General features: G+C 46.9%; 1 long non-coding RNA gene across 2 annotated transcripts in view; it reads right to left on the reverse strand.

Annotated features, from left to right (window-relative positions):
- Positions 1–17,491, reverse strand: part of LOC144772442 (uncharacterized) — a 299,204-nt gene that overhangs the window by 143,526 nt on the left and 138,187 nt on the right. Inside the window, exon 3 of one of the 2 annotated variants that reach the window (XR_013599746.1) lies at positions 2,073–2,393. The exons of the other annotated variant lie outside the window; for it this stretch is intronic. This is a non-coding gene — a long non-coding RNA (uncharacterized LOC144772442). The remainder of the gene's footprint in view (positions 1–2,072; positions 2,394–17,491) is intronic. 2 annotated transcript variants of the gene reach the window in all.

Raw genomic sequence — 17,491 nt, forward strand, 5'->3', positions numbered from 1 at the left:
CCTTGTCTGTAGTGAATAGGTCGTGTTTGAGGGGCTCGCACACAGGTTTACAATTTACAGTTTGCGTAAACGATTTTGTAGTTACTATGTCATTTGTGGGCGAAATAAATAATCTCATTTGGAGAGAGGAACGCATTTTGCTTCGACGCAGCTTCCAGCTTTGTTAGCAGGGTGCGCAAGCAGACAGAGGCGGCCAATAGTGACGACTATCTAAACAGTGTGGTTATGATAACCCGAGAATGCAGCTATCTATAGGGACAGCAATCAGAGGCCACCTTAGGAAGACCTTCAGCCCGGTGTGTTTAATAGTGGAGCTCCACAGATACCGTATTCATTGTTTGAGCCGCACCTTTGAATCTAGAAAATCAAATCGCCGGTGTTGCCGAAAACCTGAATTGAATGTGCTGAGTTCTGCACAGTTCTTTATTGTGGAAAAATATGATCTCACGCTTGCACAAATCAACCCTGGCTTGTCCTGTACCTGTTCTAGTCATATGAAAAGAGCTGCACAGTGAGAACTTGGTTGCAAAATGGATTACATGAAAGCTACCGATTCAGTAATAGGCGGCACTTCGTGCAGTGGCGTCACTAGGGTTGGTGTCACCTGGTGCGGGTAACTCATGGTGTCACCCCCTCACGACTTACCACATGGACCATATCACCCTCTGCTGCACCATCTCTCCCTCTGTCCGCACCATCTCTCCCTCTGCCCGCACCATCTCTCCCTCTGCCTGCACCATCTCTCCCTCTGCCTGCACCATCTCTCCCTCTGCCTGCACCATCTCCCCTCTGCCTGCACCATCTCCCCTCTGCCTGCACCATCTCCCCTCTGCCTGCACCAGCTCTCCCTCCGCCTGCACCAGCTCTTCCTCTGCCTGCACCATCTCTCCCTCTGCCTGCACCATCTCCCCTCTGCCTGCACCATCTCCCCTCTGCCTGCACCAGCTCTCCCTCCGCCTGCACCAGCTCTTCCTCTGCCTGCACCATCTCTCCCTCTGCCTGCACCATCTCTCCCTCTGCCTGCACCATCTCTCCCTCTGCCTGCACCATCTCCCCTCTGCCTGCACCATCTCCCCTCTGCCTGCACCATCTCCCCTCTGCCTGCACCAGCTCTCCCTCCGCCTGCACCAGCTCTTCCTCTGCCTGCACCATCTCCCCCTCTGCCTGCACCATCTCTCCCTCTGCCTGCACCATTTCCCCTCTGCCTGCACCATTTCCCCTCTGCCTGCACCATCTCTCCCTCTGTCCGCACCATCTCCCCTCCGACTGCACCATTTCCCCTCCGCCTGCACCATTTCCCCTCCGCCTGCACCATCTCTCCCTCTGCCTGCACCATCTCTCCCTCTGCCTGCACCATTTCCCCTCTGCCTGCACTATTTCCCCTCTGCCCGCACCATCTCTCCCTCTGTCTGCACCATCTCTCCCTCTGTCCACACCATCTCCCCTCCGCCTGCACCATCTCCCCTCCGCCTGCACCGTCTCTCCCTCTGCCTGCACCATCTCTACCTCTGCCTGGACCATTTCCCCTCCACCTGCACCATTTCCCCTCCACCTGCACCATCTCTCCCTCTGTCTGCACCATCTCTCCCTCTGCCTGCACCATCTCCCCTCTGACTGCACCATCTCCCCTCCGCCTGCAACATCTCCCCTCCGCCTGCAACATCTCCCCTCCGCCTGCACCGTCTCACCCCCTGCCTGCACCATCTCATCCCCTGCCTGCACCATCTCTCCCTCTGCCTGCAAAATCTCCCTCTCAGCCTGCACCATCTCCCTCTCTGCCTGCACCATCCACCCCCTCCGCCTGCACCCCCTCCCCCACCTGCTGCTCTTTTAACCCTTTCCTCGTCGCCTTCTCCCCCCCCCCATGGTTTCTCCCACAGTTTTTGGCTCTTCTCAAAGTGACTGAAATAAACTCATGAAATGCGCTTTGAAATTGAGTGGAAAAGTTTGGTGTCATCCGGTGCGGCCCGCAACCCCCTAGTGACGCCACTGTGTCCCATTCCCCAAGATCCCAGCAGCACAACCTTGCACTTACTTCTCCACTCCCCTTTAAAATAGCAGCAGCAACTCACTCTGTGGCCCGAGGACTGACTGACTGACAGCCAGGACCATCCGCCGACATGCCAGGCACCGGGGAGAGTCGGAGCTTCACCCAGGCTCTCATGGGAGGGTGCCTCCCCTGATACAGACTTGTGCCTCAGGGTGGCCCATCAGCAAACGACCAGGATCGGACCAAATTTGTCCTGTAAATCCTGAAAGGACTGGATGTCCTCCTCCTTCAACATGTCGGCCAGGCACTTCTCATTCACATCTCAAAAGATATCACTATCTTTTGTCTCGGGAATTACTTCTCACGACCAGTATGTGAACTACTAAGTGTAGAAAGTAGATACCTGAAAACACAAAAAAAAAGAAGCACAGATTAGCAGTTTTCTTTTTCAGCGAAAAAGGGCTTTGTCCATTAATTTGTGACAGATCATTTTTCACGGAAGGTCACCTTTCATTTACTTTCAGGAAAGTATTTTCGCAACGTTTGGCAAAAAGATAGAAAAGAAGGTTTTTGATTTCTGGTTTTGCATCACCCGGTTCATGCAGGAGATAATCCGATGGCCGCCGCCCCACTTATAATCGCCACATTACGCCATTACCATGGACCTATTCCATTTCCAGGTGACACCATCAGAGGGGTGACACCAAAATGAACTCGCTATTTATTTACTGTTCCTATAATGTTCCGCATTGCACAACGTTTTGGCTTGTTTAATAAGTACGGACGGTGTTACATGAACAGTAAATAAATAGCGAGTTCATTTTGGTGTCACCCCTCTGCTGGTGACACCTGGTGCGGCCCGCACCTCCCGCACCCCCCTCGTGACACCACTAACTTCGTGGAAGCTTTGTAATGTTCTTAAGACGGCATCCACAAGAAAAAAGGGAAAACTTCACACTTTTCTGTGACTAGGTTTATGGTTTATTATTTCACAAGGTATTGATTGGGGAAAATGATTCAAAATATCGCCAGACAAAATGCTAGCGTTATAGTTTTAGTAGGATTTCCCATTGACCTCCAGTGCTCATTCAGCAAAAAATTTAAAACAACAAGTATCAAGGAAGGGGGGAGGATCTGGCACAGCGGCCAGGGCTGCTGACTCGGTAGCTGGGGATCCCAGTTCATGTCTCAGCGGCGCAACATCCTGTGATTCTGTGCAAATCACTTAATCTCTCGGTGTGATAAATTGTGCTATATAAATCTGCTAATTTAATTTAAAGTATCACACAAGACAAAAAAGGAGCGAGAGGCAAAACTTTATGAAAAAATAGTTCCACCATAACGGACGTTAACAGTATTTGTGCTACGGGAAACTGATGAGAAGCACACGAGGAACAAGCATTGGTAAATGCAGGAAAATATGCTACAGCTAACAGAAATGGAGGAAAAGTAAGTGGCAAGCACAGCAACCAATGAAAAGCAAGGGAGTGGGATGTAAGCCCCTTTTAAGTTTTATATTAAAAACAATAGATTTCACAAGCACGATGGAAGCACTGTGCAGGCAAAACTTAAAATAGGGCCAGAGGTTGCACCTTCTCGTACATCTCCCCCAAAGCATGTAATGACCCCCCACTGCATACCAGAGACTTCTTGAGTTCAGCAAGAATCTGATGACCTGCCGTTTAAAATTACTTCACCTGGGAAGACTGTTGCCTACCCACCTGCAAAGCGACTGGATACCCTCACGGGTGATTAGCGCACTACACAAATAGGCATAACATAACAATACACCAACAGAACTAAAAGCCCTGAAGTGCTACATGTGCACACCATGAAGTTACAATTAAGGCACAGACTCTGGCAAATCCTTCTGTACTTCCAGCAAATCCCTGCCAGGCACACAGAGCTGTGGCAGCCACGAGAGACTCCTAATGAGATAACCATGCACTTCTGACTCACTACCAGCCTATATCACCGAAATGCATTGAGTGCTATGCCATAATATTATTGTCTGCCTCCATGACTCGAGTGTGCATCCTCATTGCTTGAGTACTCTACACACTATTGGCTGTTCTCATATTTGTCATCACCTCATTGGCCATCTAACATCCCTCCCTCCCTCCATCCCAGAAACGTACACCGAGGCATCTCTGATCTTCCACACTTTATCCCAGTGCAGTTTCCCACTCCCCAGGACTCCCTCAGCATTTCCGCACAAGGACAAATATTCCACCAGCCACAGCATCTGCAGCGGAATGGAGGACACAGATGTTGCCCATGCGGGGGGCCCGGATGAAGGAGTTTTCTCCATACTTGCTATGGATGTGCATGTGGGAGGGGTGAGATGTATGGTGGGTTCAGGCGGCGGCAACACTGCAGGTACCTTTCATTCCCAGGTGGCGGAGTCTCCAGGGATCAGCACAGCACAAAAACCCATAGAATAGTTAATTGGTATTGAGGAGGTTGTGGGATGTTTGAGGCCTTCCTTCCTGCCATACGTTCTTTATGGTTGCCATAATTTGGCGTGTATTAAGTTTTCACCGGGACAGACCTTCAAACCCAGAAAGTCAAAATGAATAAAAGAAATTGTGACCAGACAACATCTTTATGAAAGGAATTCGTTTAACCTGATTCCTGGTGTTTTATTGCACTTTTATTTATTAGAATCCAAGGCATGGATTTCTTGTTTTGTTAAACCAACAGTGCTTTTGAGAGTGCAAGGTTGCTGTTTAATCGCACAATCGGAGGTAAGTTACCTCACGCCTGTAAAATGCTTTTATAAAATGAAAAAAATATATATCTCTATTTACATCTGTGCTTTTTGTGTTGGAATGGTCAGTTGACACAGCTTTCACTCTGTGGACAATGTTGACATGGGGCCTTTTCAGAGAATAAAACTATATTAATGTCAGTGCATAACAGTTTCTCCTTGGTAACTGAATATGAAACGAGTGAAGCTGCAGCTGGTATCATCTAATGAGTCTCCCTGAGCCACTAAGAGGGAAATGAGCATGATGTGACATGCAAGACAATACACAATGAAGAACTGTATGCAGATGATGAATCTGGTGGTGGCAGTTCCCCATTAGGACCTGGCTGTGGCCCAGGACATGCATTATGCTATTTGTAGGCCACAAGGTAGGTTTGTCAGAGTGCGGCCCTGGAAAGTGTGTGAACACAAGTACTGCCCACTCTGTTTGTGGATCTGTCTTGACATCGAAGAGAGTGTTGGAGAAATATTGTCTAGTGCGGTGTCTACACACAGTGGCTATGCATGCACGATTCCTCCCACATAAGCAGCTGTTTCAGTTAGTGTGGGTCTGACCACTGACTCTAGAGCAAATCCAGTGTAAAATGTATCAACGAATAAGTGCTGGGGTCTAATGTGTTGTTAACAAGCCTGTCTATTTATCTCCCCCTTGCAGATTCTTTTACAACTGCTTTCTCTCTTTATTTTTTTGTTTAAATATCCTTTATTAGAGGTATAGGAGAAATAAAGCATGAATGGTACAATACATACAGTATCACATCTCAAAGATGTCTGTCATGTTTACGGGGCATAGCACCCAATGCACTGGTTTTCTTGCTTCATACATCATGACTACATTTTCCATCACAAACGTTTCAAACCATGTTTGTGTAACAAGGATATAACTTCCGAAAGAAACATCAAGGGAAGGAGGGGAGGATAGGGAACAGGGGACATAATGGGAAAATCAGGAAGGGGTGGATATGGTCAGCTGAGGCTGGAGTAAGATGTGTGCGTCTGTGTGTGGGTGCGGCGTCATGGGGAGCGTGGGCGACATTCAAAAGTGTCTAACGAAGTGGGCATGGCTCGGGGGGGTATAGCACGTCTGTCATAACGGATATCAGGCGTGAGGGGAAGGACGTGATGGTGGAGGCGTCATCAGATGTGTCCGCATGGAATATGTGCAGGGGGTGCATCGTCGGTATTGTCCGGGTGGACGACTTCTGTCGTGGTTTGTGTGAGAAGGTATTCCTTGTGAAAAGAATTGAGCATTGTGTCCCAGAATTGCGCAATCGGGAACTGACGGAGGCCTGCCGTTTCCTCGTTATGGAGGGTGGTGCTTTCCGCCTTTGCCCAGGTGTCTAGGGATGTGTGCCAGTGCTCTGGTAACGGTGGGGTAGCTCTCTTCCAGTGTTTCGTGAGCAATCTTTTTGCTGTGAGGAGGCCAAGGTCCCAGAATCAAGAGGGGGCTTTGTTTAATGAAGTTCGCTTATACAGGCCTAGTAAGCATGCCTCCCATGTGTGCGGGATCGTCATGCCCGTGCATTTGTCCAGTGTCGTCAGTATCGCCCCCCCAGTATGTCTGAATCCGTGGGCACTGCCAGAGCATGTGTAGCAAGTCTGCCTCTTCCAGCGCACATCTCGGGCATCTGGCCGCCGCTCCTGGGAAATAGCGGTTAATCTTACTGGGTGAGAGGTACGCTCTATGTAGTATGTAGAACTGTATCAGTTTAAAGCGCGCGTTCCGTGGCACGTGTCTGGGGCCTAATAGGATCATTTTCCACTCCTTATCCGTCCAGTCCCTCCCCCTGTCTGTGGCCCAGTGGTCGCGTAATGGTTGCAGCGAATGTTGTGTGTGCGATAATAGCTGCTTTCTCTCTTTATAACTGTTCTTCCATCTTTCTCTTACTCTTTCTTTCCCCCTTTTGCGCTTTTCTCTCTCTTGCACAAACTCTGCTGAGTAAAAAAAAGTGCCATTCCCCCAAAACGAGTGCCACCTTCAGTCACCGGCTCAAGTAAAGCACCATATTTCTCCCACTGTAAGAGTTTGAAGGTATAGTGAGGAGGGGTGGAGTCTAGGGTTGGGCAGAGGAAACAGTAGTGAGCAGACTTCTGGTGGCTCTAGAATGTGCACAGTGCTCTGTGCTCATGATCGGTGCACAGCCGATGCCAGCATAGGGCAAGGCCACTCTCCTCAGGTTTGGTGGCAGTCTGTGAGAGAAGTTAGCCTGGCATATGATGTCCACTAGTTCTAGTGGGCACCTTGCACCTGTCTAATCAACCCTTATTGATGGTGGTTGTAAAGTCAACCTTATAGAAAGCTATCCTAGTGGTAGCATGGACCAGCAGTCATCAGGCTAAGACTTCAGAGAGCGTATTAAGCAAGTTGTTTTACCAATTATAATCCCTTGAGTACCAAATGAAAGGACACCACACAAGGTATATATCAAATATATATGTATTTATTCTAAACACAACCCCTCTGCACTCTTTATGAGGTCAGAGTAAAAAAATACAATACAAGTCACTGAGTTAATATACGATAAGTTGCACAGTTTACATTATGCCCTAGGGGCCTCAAAAACCATATAGTAAAATAGTGGTATAAGAACCATGAGAGAATTAGAAAGCAGGCCTGGGGCCTGTGGAATCGCTGGGGCTACTCTAAACAACCAAAGGTTGGGAAGTAGGAGGCCCACGGGAGATGCGTGCAGTGTCTAAACACAGGCACGGGTTACCATTGACTTTCAATAGGAAACGTAAAAGTTACAAATTTACAATTTAAGGACACTTCCAGGTGTACTACGATGGAACCCTTTTAAACTAGGACACTTCGAGAGTCAAGAGCCACGGGAGCACCGGAGTAGTTGGGTTACCTCACCCAGGGAAGCCGGGTGCATAGGTGTCTTTTTGTGTCGGGTTTCGTCGTCGTTTTCAATTGAGAGCTGCAAAGAAGTGCTGCAGGCGACCAGAGGAAAAGTGTACCGGTGGATCCAAGGGTGGATCGAAGATCTGAACAACCTGAAAGCAGAAGGGACAGAGTCTGGGTCACTTGCCAGTGACCAGGATGGAACCAGGAAGGAAGCAGGAGATGTCGGGTAATTTCAAGTGAAGAAGTGAAGTTTGTCTCTTCAGCCACGAGGACCAGGAGGCGTCGACGATGACCAGGAGCTGGATTCAAGCTGTCCCATAAAGGATCTTGTTGACTGAGGTGTCAGTATCCGGACTGGACCCAACAAGCCTTGGCAAACGCAACGCACTCAGGATGTCGAGAATTGCTTCCGTGCGGACCCGTAAGGTCTGTGGCGCTTCTCCTTTGTAGAAAAGCTGGAGCAAGCCTGGAGCAACCAGGAAAGCAAGTTAAATTCGAAATGGAGTCTTCAGGGGGCTCACTAGCCAACGGGCAAGGAACCGGGAAGACGTGTCAAGCTGAAATGCAAAAGCGGGGCCCACGGGAGTGTGGGGGCCTGTGCTTCAGTGCAAATGATGCTCGGGGCTGGGGCTTCATGCACTCCAATGCACAACTTCAAGATACCTCGAGGAAGGAGTGCAGCTTGCAAAATGCAGGATGTCCAGGAGTTCCGGTCCCACGTCTCTCGTGTCAGCCACAGGTCTCAGCTTTGCTGTGGGTGTGGGTCGGGGTCAGAGATGTCTGGAAGTCCATGTCTTGTGTTACAGATTCTTTGGAATCTGGTGGGAGCCCCGAAAATGCAGACCGGCAAAGTTGCTGTTGGTGCCTGTTTGAACAGGGTGGTCACTCCTTGACCACAAGGGAGATGTCTTCTGTCTTCCAGTCAAAATGTAATGTCGAAGGTCCAAGATATGTCTTGCAAAGATTCGTCCAGGGTATTCTTAAGTCCTAGGGACACAGCTCCTATGCTTATACTGGGTGTAGGGGCCGGACTACCCTTACGGTCTCTCCTATGGGTGGACCTGGGAAGGGGGTGGTTACACCCCTTTCCCTTTGTCCAGTTTCGCACCAGAGCTGGGGCAAAGTACCTCAGCAACCAGTTTGAACTGGGAAATGCATGGAGCACCTTGTGTGCCCCAGGCAGTGTCTGGAAAGCATTCACTGAATGCAGTCCTCCCTGTCCCAATACACAAAAGCCTGTCTGGGGAGGTGCTGGCACCTCCCTGGACAGTTAACCTATTGTCCAGGCCTCCCCTGCGGGAGTTTCGTCCAGCAACAGGAGGTCAGACATGTGTCTGTGGCAGCAGCATCCATTTTGTGATGCTGAGGCTCTGTTTAACTTTAACCGGGTAAACCAGTAACTACATGTCTTCTCCCTCTAGAAGGGTGGAATGCTAGGGGGGGGGGGGGGGTAGTATTCCAAAGTGTTTGACACCTTACATGACATGTTTTGATAAAGCCAAACCAAAGTTAGCATTAACCGCGAGGATTATAATGCACTTAGGAGTATATGGTATGGCTATATCATAGAACAGCTATAAGGAGATGGTTCCGAAAGCTGCAGAGGGGCTCAGCTCATGCTAGGGCACCCTAAACCAAGCACTCTGCCTCCAGGATTGTTAAGGCCTGCCATAGGAGTGACTTATAGGTGTATATGTGTCTATATGTATGTATAGATATAGGTATACTAAGTAAAGGGTGATTACACCACCTTACCCAGGCTGTGTGAACAGACTTGTGGTGTCAGTTTGGAAGCCAAACCAGGGGTGGCACAATACATGCTGCAGCCCCTGGTATGCCTAAGGTGCACCTATGCCCTGGGTACCTAGGGTACACTCTACAGGGTCTCACAAGGGTGACCCAGTAACCAATCTGGTATGTACCTAAACTACATGGAGTCCATTTTTATAAAGAAAGCAGATAGCTTGGGGCTCTGAATAGCAGGGTCCCAGGCCAACTAAGTCGAAAACCAGCAAAACACCGGGCAAAAAGTGGGGGTAACCATATAGTCAGATATCCACCTTCCTACAGTCTGCACCTTTCTGTAGTAATTGGGGAACTGGTCCTGGCAGGGGCTGTACACACTCCTTCAGGATTGGGAGTCTTCTGTTGAAGCCCATGCTGTGAAATATGAGACAGACTTCATTCGGCCTACAGTCTTCAGTGGGTGTACTTAGTCTCTGTTTGCTTTTGGATAAATGCAGTGGCTTAACGGACAATGATGGGACCCCTGCAGAATATGAACAGGGGCTCATAAGACTCCTATATCTCACAGATATTCATTATGCTTGAGCTGAATGGGGCCCCCTCAAGGCTTAGACCACAGGGGCCTGTGTTATGCCCTGGGATACATGTGTGTAAAACATGCATTGTATTTGATGTATATTGAGTGGGTATCCAAGTGTGATTATGCAAAGTACATATGCACCTTATTTTTGGGGGGTTTCCTTGATCGGCATAGTCAAACAAATGTGCATCGCCTTTGCTGGGTACAGGAGTGTGTGTTGCGTGGGATCCATTTTAGTTGTTTCTGGTTTAGCATGGCATAAGATGGAAGGCAAACACTGCTTCCTTAGACTGTGAGTGTTCTAGCAGCATTCCTTGTCCCTGGCGAGTTGTGACACAGAAAGTGAGGGAGGATGGTGATAGATATTCTCTTAGAAATTCAAAGAGGACCTCATTAGCAAAGGGCTACTGACTAGTTCAATGAGAACTAGCTATTTGTGTAGCAGCTAGGCGTTCATGTCCGGGAGAAAAGAACTCATTTGTTTTTTATGAAGACCCTCACCCACCAACCTAGTTGGTGGCATGCTTTATCATGGGGTCCCACCCAAGGAACAGAGTGCACCTTGGGTGTGCTTCAACGCCTGGTTACAGCAGAGCGGGTTTTGTGCAGTGAAATGAAGGGAGTGTGGTTTAAAAACTGTCCAAAGAGTCCCAAGGATTGGAGAAATTTAATAAAGGGCCCTTGGCAGTATTAAAAACAGAGCGGCATATAAATGTTGAGGTTAATTATGTCTCCAGTATCCTGTGTGGTCTACATGTTTCAGCCAGATATCAGAGTTGTGCTGGCTTTCTTCAGCACACATGTATCCCTCCAAGTGCAGATCAGGTTTGTCTCAGCCTCATGTTTTATTTTTAATCTTAAACTCCTAAGAAAAAATTATTATTTTTGCCAAACCATCTGCATGCGCAGGTTCCAGATCAACTACTGCAACATCCGCTAGCTTGGCCTACCTGAATCCTCCAGAGTTAGCTACAAAGAATTAGAAATGTTGCTGTCCGGTTAGTCGGCGGGCCAAAGACTTTGTATCAATCTGCTCAGTCATAAATCCATCTACTTTGGCTTCTGGTGAAAAAAAAATGTTTTTAAGTAATTTTTCCATATGGATAGTCTTTTAGGGGATCTAAAATTCACCATTTGGTCAAAACTTCTCCCTCTGTAACTCAGTGAGATGTTTATGCTGCAACTATCAAATGCTATTCTCAATCTCGCATATCAGATCCTCTAGGTCTGGTATTAGTGCTCCTTCGCTACTTGGTCCTCAACTCTTGAATGTTCTTTCTTTGGCATTAGGTCCTTTCCACATCACATGGCCTTCTGAAAGACTTTGACCACCTATATTTGATAGCCATACTCGGTTCTCTCCCAGGGTTTTTATTCTCTTGACTGATGTTCTACCAACAAGATGCCTATGTTGGTAAACGTGCACTTAATAAATAAATTGCATTCTACTGAACGAGAGATGGCACCTTAGTGGGGGAGGTGGTCGCGTTTCTAGGTATTATAGATACAATTACAATCTAACATCTGAGCCCCATTGAACAGAATCTTATTAAATTTTGCTGTGATAATAAAGTACTTTCTTTTTACCAAGAAATGCAGCAAGCTGGACTATTGGATTCTTCTGTTTGTTAGTTAATTGGTAAGGTCTGATCACTTGCCGCACACTGCCTTGCCGAGAAGCCTGTGACTGCTCGCCCCCGCTGTCCTGAGAGTCAAGTACAGAAAGGTTGTATTCGGCTTAGTTTGCTGAGTAATAGTAGGGTGCACCCCAAGGACATCAGCCGTAACTGACCTCAGCCACTAGGGTTGGGACCCTGTCTGCCCTGCGCCCCTCACCCCTCCTCCCCCGCACCCCCACCCCCCCGAAGGGTGGACAATTTCTATGGAACTTAACTTCTCACTTGCATTGGCAACGCCTTTGTAATGGGCAACAACTGGCTTGTTTGCTTGCTTTGCTATTTGCTCTCTCTGAATGAAAATAGTGTGGTTTGAAACACTGTCTATTCGGGTCACTCAGTGATCACAATTTTCAGCAATTATGGCTTTGCTTGGTCACACTGTACAAGTTTTATGGCCACACTTATAAATACCATGTATTATCAGAGCAAATAGGTTTACCTTTTGTATAGTCCGTGCACACAAAGTCGTACAGCACCCATGCACACATTGACGGAGATTATACATATAAGCAAAAAGTTTCAAAGTTGTGTCTATTACACCTAACTTACCTTTCCTCCCTTTTACCTTAACCCTGATTTGAAGGACAGTTCCAACAACTAACGCACATTGTTGTATCCATAGCAGCAAAATGACAATACGACAAAACATATTTGTTAATAACATATGAAGCCTGATCCCTGTAACAATCTAATCAGATTGTAATGGCAATGTAATTGTCCCCTCATTTTGTATTATCATTTTAAAATGCTGCTTTCTAGTGTTCCTGTCTAGTTACTTTAACTCCAGAGGGATGTATCTTCGATTGATATCGCAGGTGTGATGGAATTAAAAGTATTTTTGCACATTGCAATTAATCGAACCTCCTGTTATGCATTTATGTGTCACCTTGTCTGTATTAATTGTAAGTATATACATCTTTATCGTAAGGGCTTACATTTTGTGCCTAAGAATTGATGAACGTATGTGCTTTTTTGCAGCTCGAGTTTTAGATCAGATGACATGCATTTCCCGTAAGCCTCGCCACTATCCTCGATCCAGTGACAGCCCTAAGAATCTGCTATGGATTCTTGTGGGAGAGCAGATCACTTCCAGCTCAGGGTCAGGTGAAGGTCATATCCGATAGACATCTGTGCATAGGATGGTGCACGCAGCCTATATCCAGTGACGCACGCAGCCTGAACGTCTTGGGTCCTAATACAAGCAAGGAAGATACCCCTACTCGAGACTCGAGAACATTAAAAACAGACATAATTGGGATGCTCTGGGGCCCGGCCACGTAGATTCTGGTGTCACTACACCCCCTACACTAATGATAACTGTGCCTCTGCTTTCCTTATTCTGCCCTTCTTTCTTTCTTTCTCTCCTCCTGTTCCATTCCTCTCTCTACTCATCTCCTCCCTCCCTTTCACTCTCTCTCCTGCCTATCCTCTTTCTCGGTCCAGGGCCGGACTGACTACCGGGCAGTTTGGAATGCAGCCGAGCTGGGGGCTGATTTCACTGCGGTGGGGCTGATTTCGTTCATGGAGACCTGCATGTGCTTCGAAATGATTAAAGCAAAAAGAATTTCGTTTACACACGCAGGTCTCCATGAACGAAATCAGCCCCCAGCTCAGCAGAATTCCAAACTGCCCGGTAGCTAGTCCGGCCCTGTCTCCGTCTCTCTTTCCCGCTTCTGTCTTTCACTTGTTCTTATTTCCTTCCTTCTCTTTTTCCCTGCTATCCGTGCATATTTTGCTCCTTCTTATCTTTATTCTCTATGTGTTTCATCATTATCTCCTTATTATAAATGGGATTCTCCAATCCCTGTAACTAAAGCCTGTCTCTAATTTCTTTATAATCTGTGACGTATGACGCACTAAATCGGCAAATATATTACGGATAAAGTACCTTTTGCCATACAGACAAAGTACCTTCTGCCATACGATATAAGGATATTGCAAGTCACAGAGGAGGTACATAACCCTTTAGAGGAACGAGTCCGAAGGCCGAGTTCCTTTATTAGGTTATGGAACTGTGGAACCTGGCAATATCCTTATCATGTATGCCCGGGGGAAATGTATCCCATATATTACAAGGGTACACCATCACCTTTCTCACAAACCTCTTAAAACCTTGGTGAATAACACTTTGTGAATGATCAAGCATGTTTGCAAACATGAAGAATAACAAGCATTTGCAATGCAATAGGTCTCGCATTAATTACGTTTGAGCTATTGGCATTGCTAAATATTGCAACACCAATTGCAACAAAAGTCTATAAATTGTAGGCCAAAAAAAGTGTACTTATTTTTGTAGCAATGGCAGCATGCTGCGCTTTAGATGAATATGTTTAAAAGTAAAGTGCGCCATACTGTGATTGCTACAATAATTAATTGCGGATGCGTTAACCATTGATGTGTGCACTGATGGCTGGTGGTGTGTGTGCCTGTAGAAATTGTGCACTGATGGCTGGTGGTGTGTGTGCCTGTAGAAATTGTGAACTGATGGCTGGTCGTGTGTGTGCCTGGTGGAAGTGTGCACTGCCGGCTGCTGGTGTGTGTACCTGGTGGAAGCGTGCACTGACGGCTGGTGGTGTGTGTGCCTGGTGAAAGTGTGCACTGACGGCTGGTGGTGTGTGCCTGGTAAAAGTGTGCACTGACGGCTGGTGGTGTGTGTGTGCCTGGTGAAAGCATGCACTGACGGCTGGTGTTGTGTGTGTGCCTGGTGAAAGTGTGCACTGATGGCTGGTGGTGTGTGCCTGGTGGAAGCGTGCACTGACGGCTGGTGGTGTTTGTGCCCGGTGAAAGCGTGCACTGACGGTGGTGGTGTTTGTGCCAGGTGAAAGTGTGCACTGATGACTGATGGTGTCTGTGCCTGGTAAAAGTGTGCACTGATTGTGTGATTGTGTGTGTGTGGTTGTGTGTGTGGTTGTGTGTGTGTGTGGTTGTGTGTGTGGTTGTGGTTGTGTGTGTGTGGTTGTGTGTGTGGTTGTGGTTGTGTGTGTGCTTGTGGTTGTGTGGATGTGGTTGGGTGTGGTTGTGTGTGTGGTTGTGTGTGTTTATGTGTGTGTGGTTGTGAATGGTTGCGTGTGTGGTTGTGTGTGTGGCTGTGTGTGTGGTTGTGGTTGTGTGTGTGGTTGTGTGTGTGATTGTGTGTGTGGTTGTGTGGTTGTGTGTGTGTGGTTGTATGTGTGGTTGTGTGTGTGGTTGTGTGTGTGGTTGTGTGTGGGGTTGTGTGTGTGTGTGTGGTTGTGGTTGTGTGTGTGGTTGTGAGTGTGTGGTTGTGCGTGTGTGGTTGTGTGTGGTTGTGGTTGTGTGTGTGGTTGTGTGTGTGGTTGTGTGTGTGGTTGTGTGTGGTTATGTGTGTGTGTGGTTGTGGTTGCATGTGTGGTTGTGTGTGTGGATGTGTGTGTGTGTGGTTGTGTGTGTTGTGTGTGTGGTTGTCGGTGTGTGTGGGTGTGGTTGTGTGTGGTTGTGTGTGTGGTTGTGGGTGGTTGTGTGTGTGGTTGTGGGTGGTTGTGTGTGTGTGGGTGTGTGGTTGTGTGTGTGTGTGTGTGTGGTTGTGTGTGTGGTTGTGTGTGTGATTGTGTGTGTGTGTGTGTGTGTGTGTGTACAAGCCACATCTTTCACACTGAGCTCTGTATCTAAAGATCATGCAATTTGTACATGCGATTTTGAAAGTATCGTATCTCAGAGAGCCGCACCCACTTTTTTTTAGATATCTGCTTACAAGACGTCACATATCTTCTTTACAAAGTAAAGGAGGCCCTCCCTTTGTAGGGGAAAAACAATATAATTGTGTTTTTTAAAATGAGTGAAGGAAATGCACGATTGGTTAACAACAAACAGGGCGCCCAAAGCAACGTGCAATAATTAAGGCCAAGAGACTGTCTCTAAGTTAACACCCGCAATAACCTCAGAGAGAGGGACTTGTCTAGAACAAGGAGAAGTTGAAATGAGAACCAATATTTAGCCACCAATCCCTCAATAGGAAATGAAATGTGGACCATTCGCCCCTAATGCATAATTGCAGCTTGTACTCTATCTGCAGGCAGGAAAACAAAGAGCAGCCTTGGTCTACAATAGCTAAATAAATGGAGGAGTTGTGGCCAGCCCTTAATCAAGGGTATGGCTGCTCTGTCCGATATGTGTAACTGGTCTGCAAGGCCGTGCTATCACAAAGGTACTTTATGCAATTTTATAATCAAAAGAAGCTTCGCCAACTTCACGATAGTAGCTGCTTGAAACAAAATTACAAATCCTGCCGAAAGTACACGTTATTATAGGAAAGAACCGTGAAACCTCAGTTGTGTAGTAAAATGTGCCCGCAGGCTATGTTTTGTGACCCTCACGGTCGTGAAGAGGGAACCTTCGCATACTTTTGTAGGCGGGTTTATAATCTTGCCTACCAGCAGGCTCCTGCACCATAAACAAAATCTTATTTTCACGACTTTATTTCTAATCCCCGAGGAGCGAGACCTGTGTGCTCTTCAAAGCAAGAAATTCAAATTATGGGGCTGTTTGGCTGTTTCTTACAGGCTTCATTGCTCTCTGCCAGGACGAGCACTGTGTAATTATTCTATGTCGTATCTGAAACAAACCTATGTTTACCAAGTAATTTTAATTAATTTAGTGTGCTCGTGTGTATGACCCAGCAGTTCGTGCGCATATAGAAATAAATAAATAAAAATCTCCTTTTATATCATTTTCCTGTTCGTGGCTGTTATCTTAACAGCGCAATCTGTCTTTTTCCGTTGTCAAAAATTTTGTCAACTCCATCTTTTTTCTTGATTTTAACCTTTTTATTTTTCTCGGGGAAAACACACTGCTTTCTCTTTGAGAACTGAAGAGGGCAAGGGAATACAAACACTACAATATGCAGAATAAAAAAGAAATATGTTGCATCAAAACCCCTTTTGAAGATACTATTAGTAGCTATATGAACCAATAAATGGATTTCATCGCCTGCACGTCCCACTGAGGCCAATAGGATGACTGCCTAAATCTGCCTGTTCAGCTTCCCGAGGAGGAGGAGGTGGATCACTGGAGAACCCTTGGGTCAGCAAAAGAACTCAGAAATGCACAAGAGGCCGCTTCCTGCGGTGACGAGCCTTTTTAAACTGGATAGACTGAAGAGCAAGGACTGAATAATCTCGACGTCGACTCAACAGCCTGTGATTCTGGGCAAATCACTTAATCTCCCTGTGCCTACAAAAAATGAATGCATCCTTCTGTAATGTAACGGGTGCTCGTGTGAAGCGCTCAGATACCTTCGGGCCGAGTTTGCGTTACATTAAAAACAAGCCAATGGTGCTGAGTTCGATATATTAAACACTACCTTGTAAGTATCCAATCGCTGCTGAAATAGCAGTGATTCATAACGTCGGGAAAACCGTTGGCTAGCAAATTCTGGCCCCGCTTCTACAAACAAAAACCTTTGTCAAAAAGCTATTCAAAACAAGCAAATGCGCTCACTTCTGATCTGGCTCCCGGTGTAGGCTGAAGAGTGCGCCGAGCTTGGCGCGCAAGGGACATCAAAGTCACGCAAACCAAGTGCCACAAGTTAGTTTGTACGCAAATTGCACACACATGATGTTTCCGGATTTTTCAGCTGCTTTACAAATTGTTATTAATTTACCATTGTTTACATATGTCTCTATGATCTATGTGCGCATTATGACCGTGAAGCCTGAAAAGAAGCTCGTTTTTTGTGGGACATATAAATTCCATTCCGCCTTTGATCAGAAAATCAAAGCGCAATCCCCGACAAAGATAGTGTTTTACACCCATATTATCTGAAGCCAATAAAAGCATAGGGTTTGGCTACAAAAACAAACTCTTAGGAGCTGCAGTCACCTAAATTATTGGAAAAATGCCATCAGCTTTTATCTGAGTG

This window comes from Lissotriton helveticus, chromosome 8 (genome assembly GCF_964261635.1).
Source record: "Lissotriton helveticus chromosome 8, aLisHel1.1, whole genome shotgun sequence".
In the NCBI taxonomy this organism is placed as follows: Eukaryota; Metazoa; Chordata; class Amphibia; order Caudata; family Salamandridae; genus Lissotriton; species Lissotriton helveticus.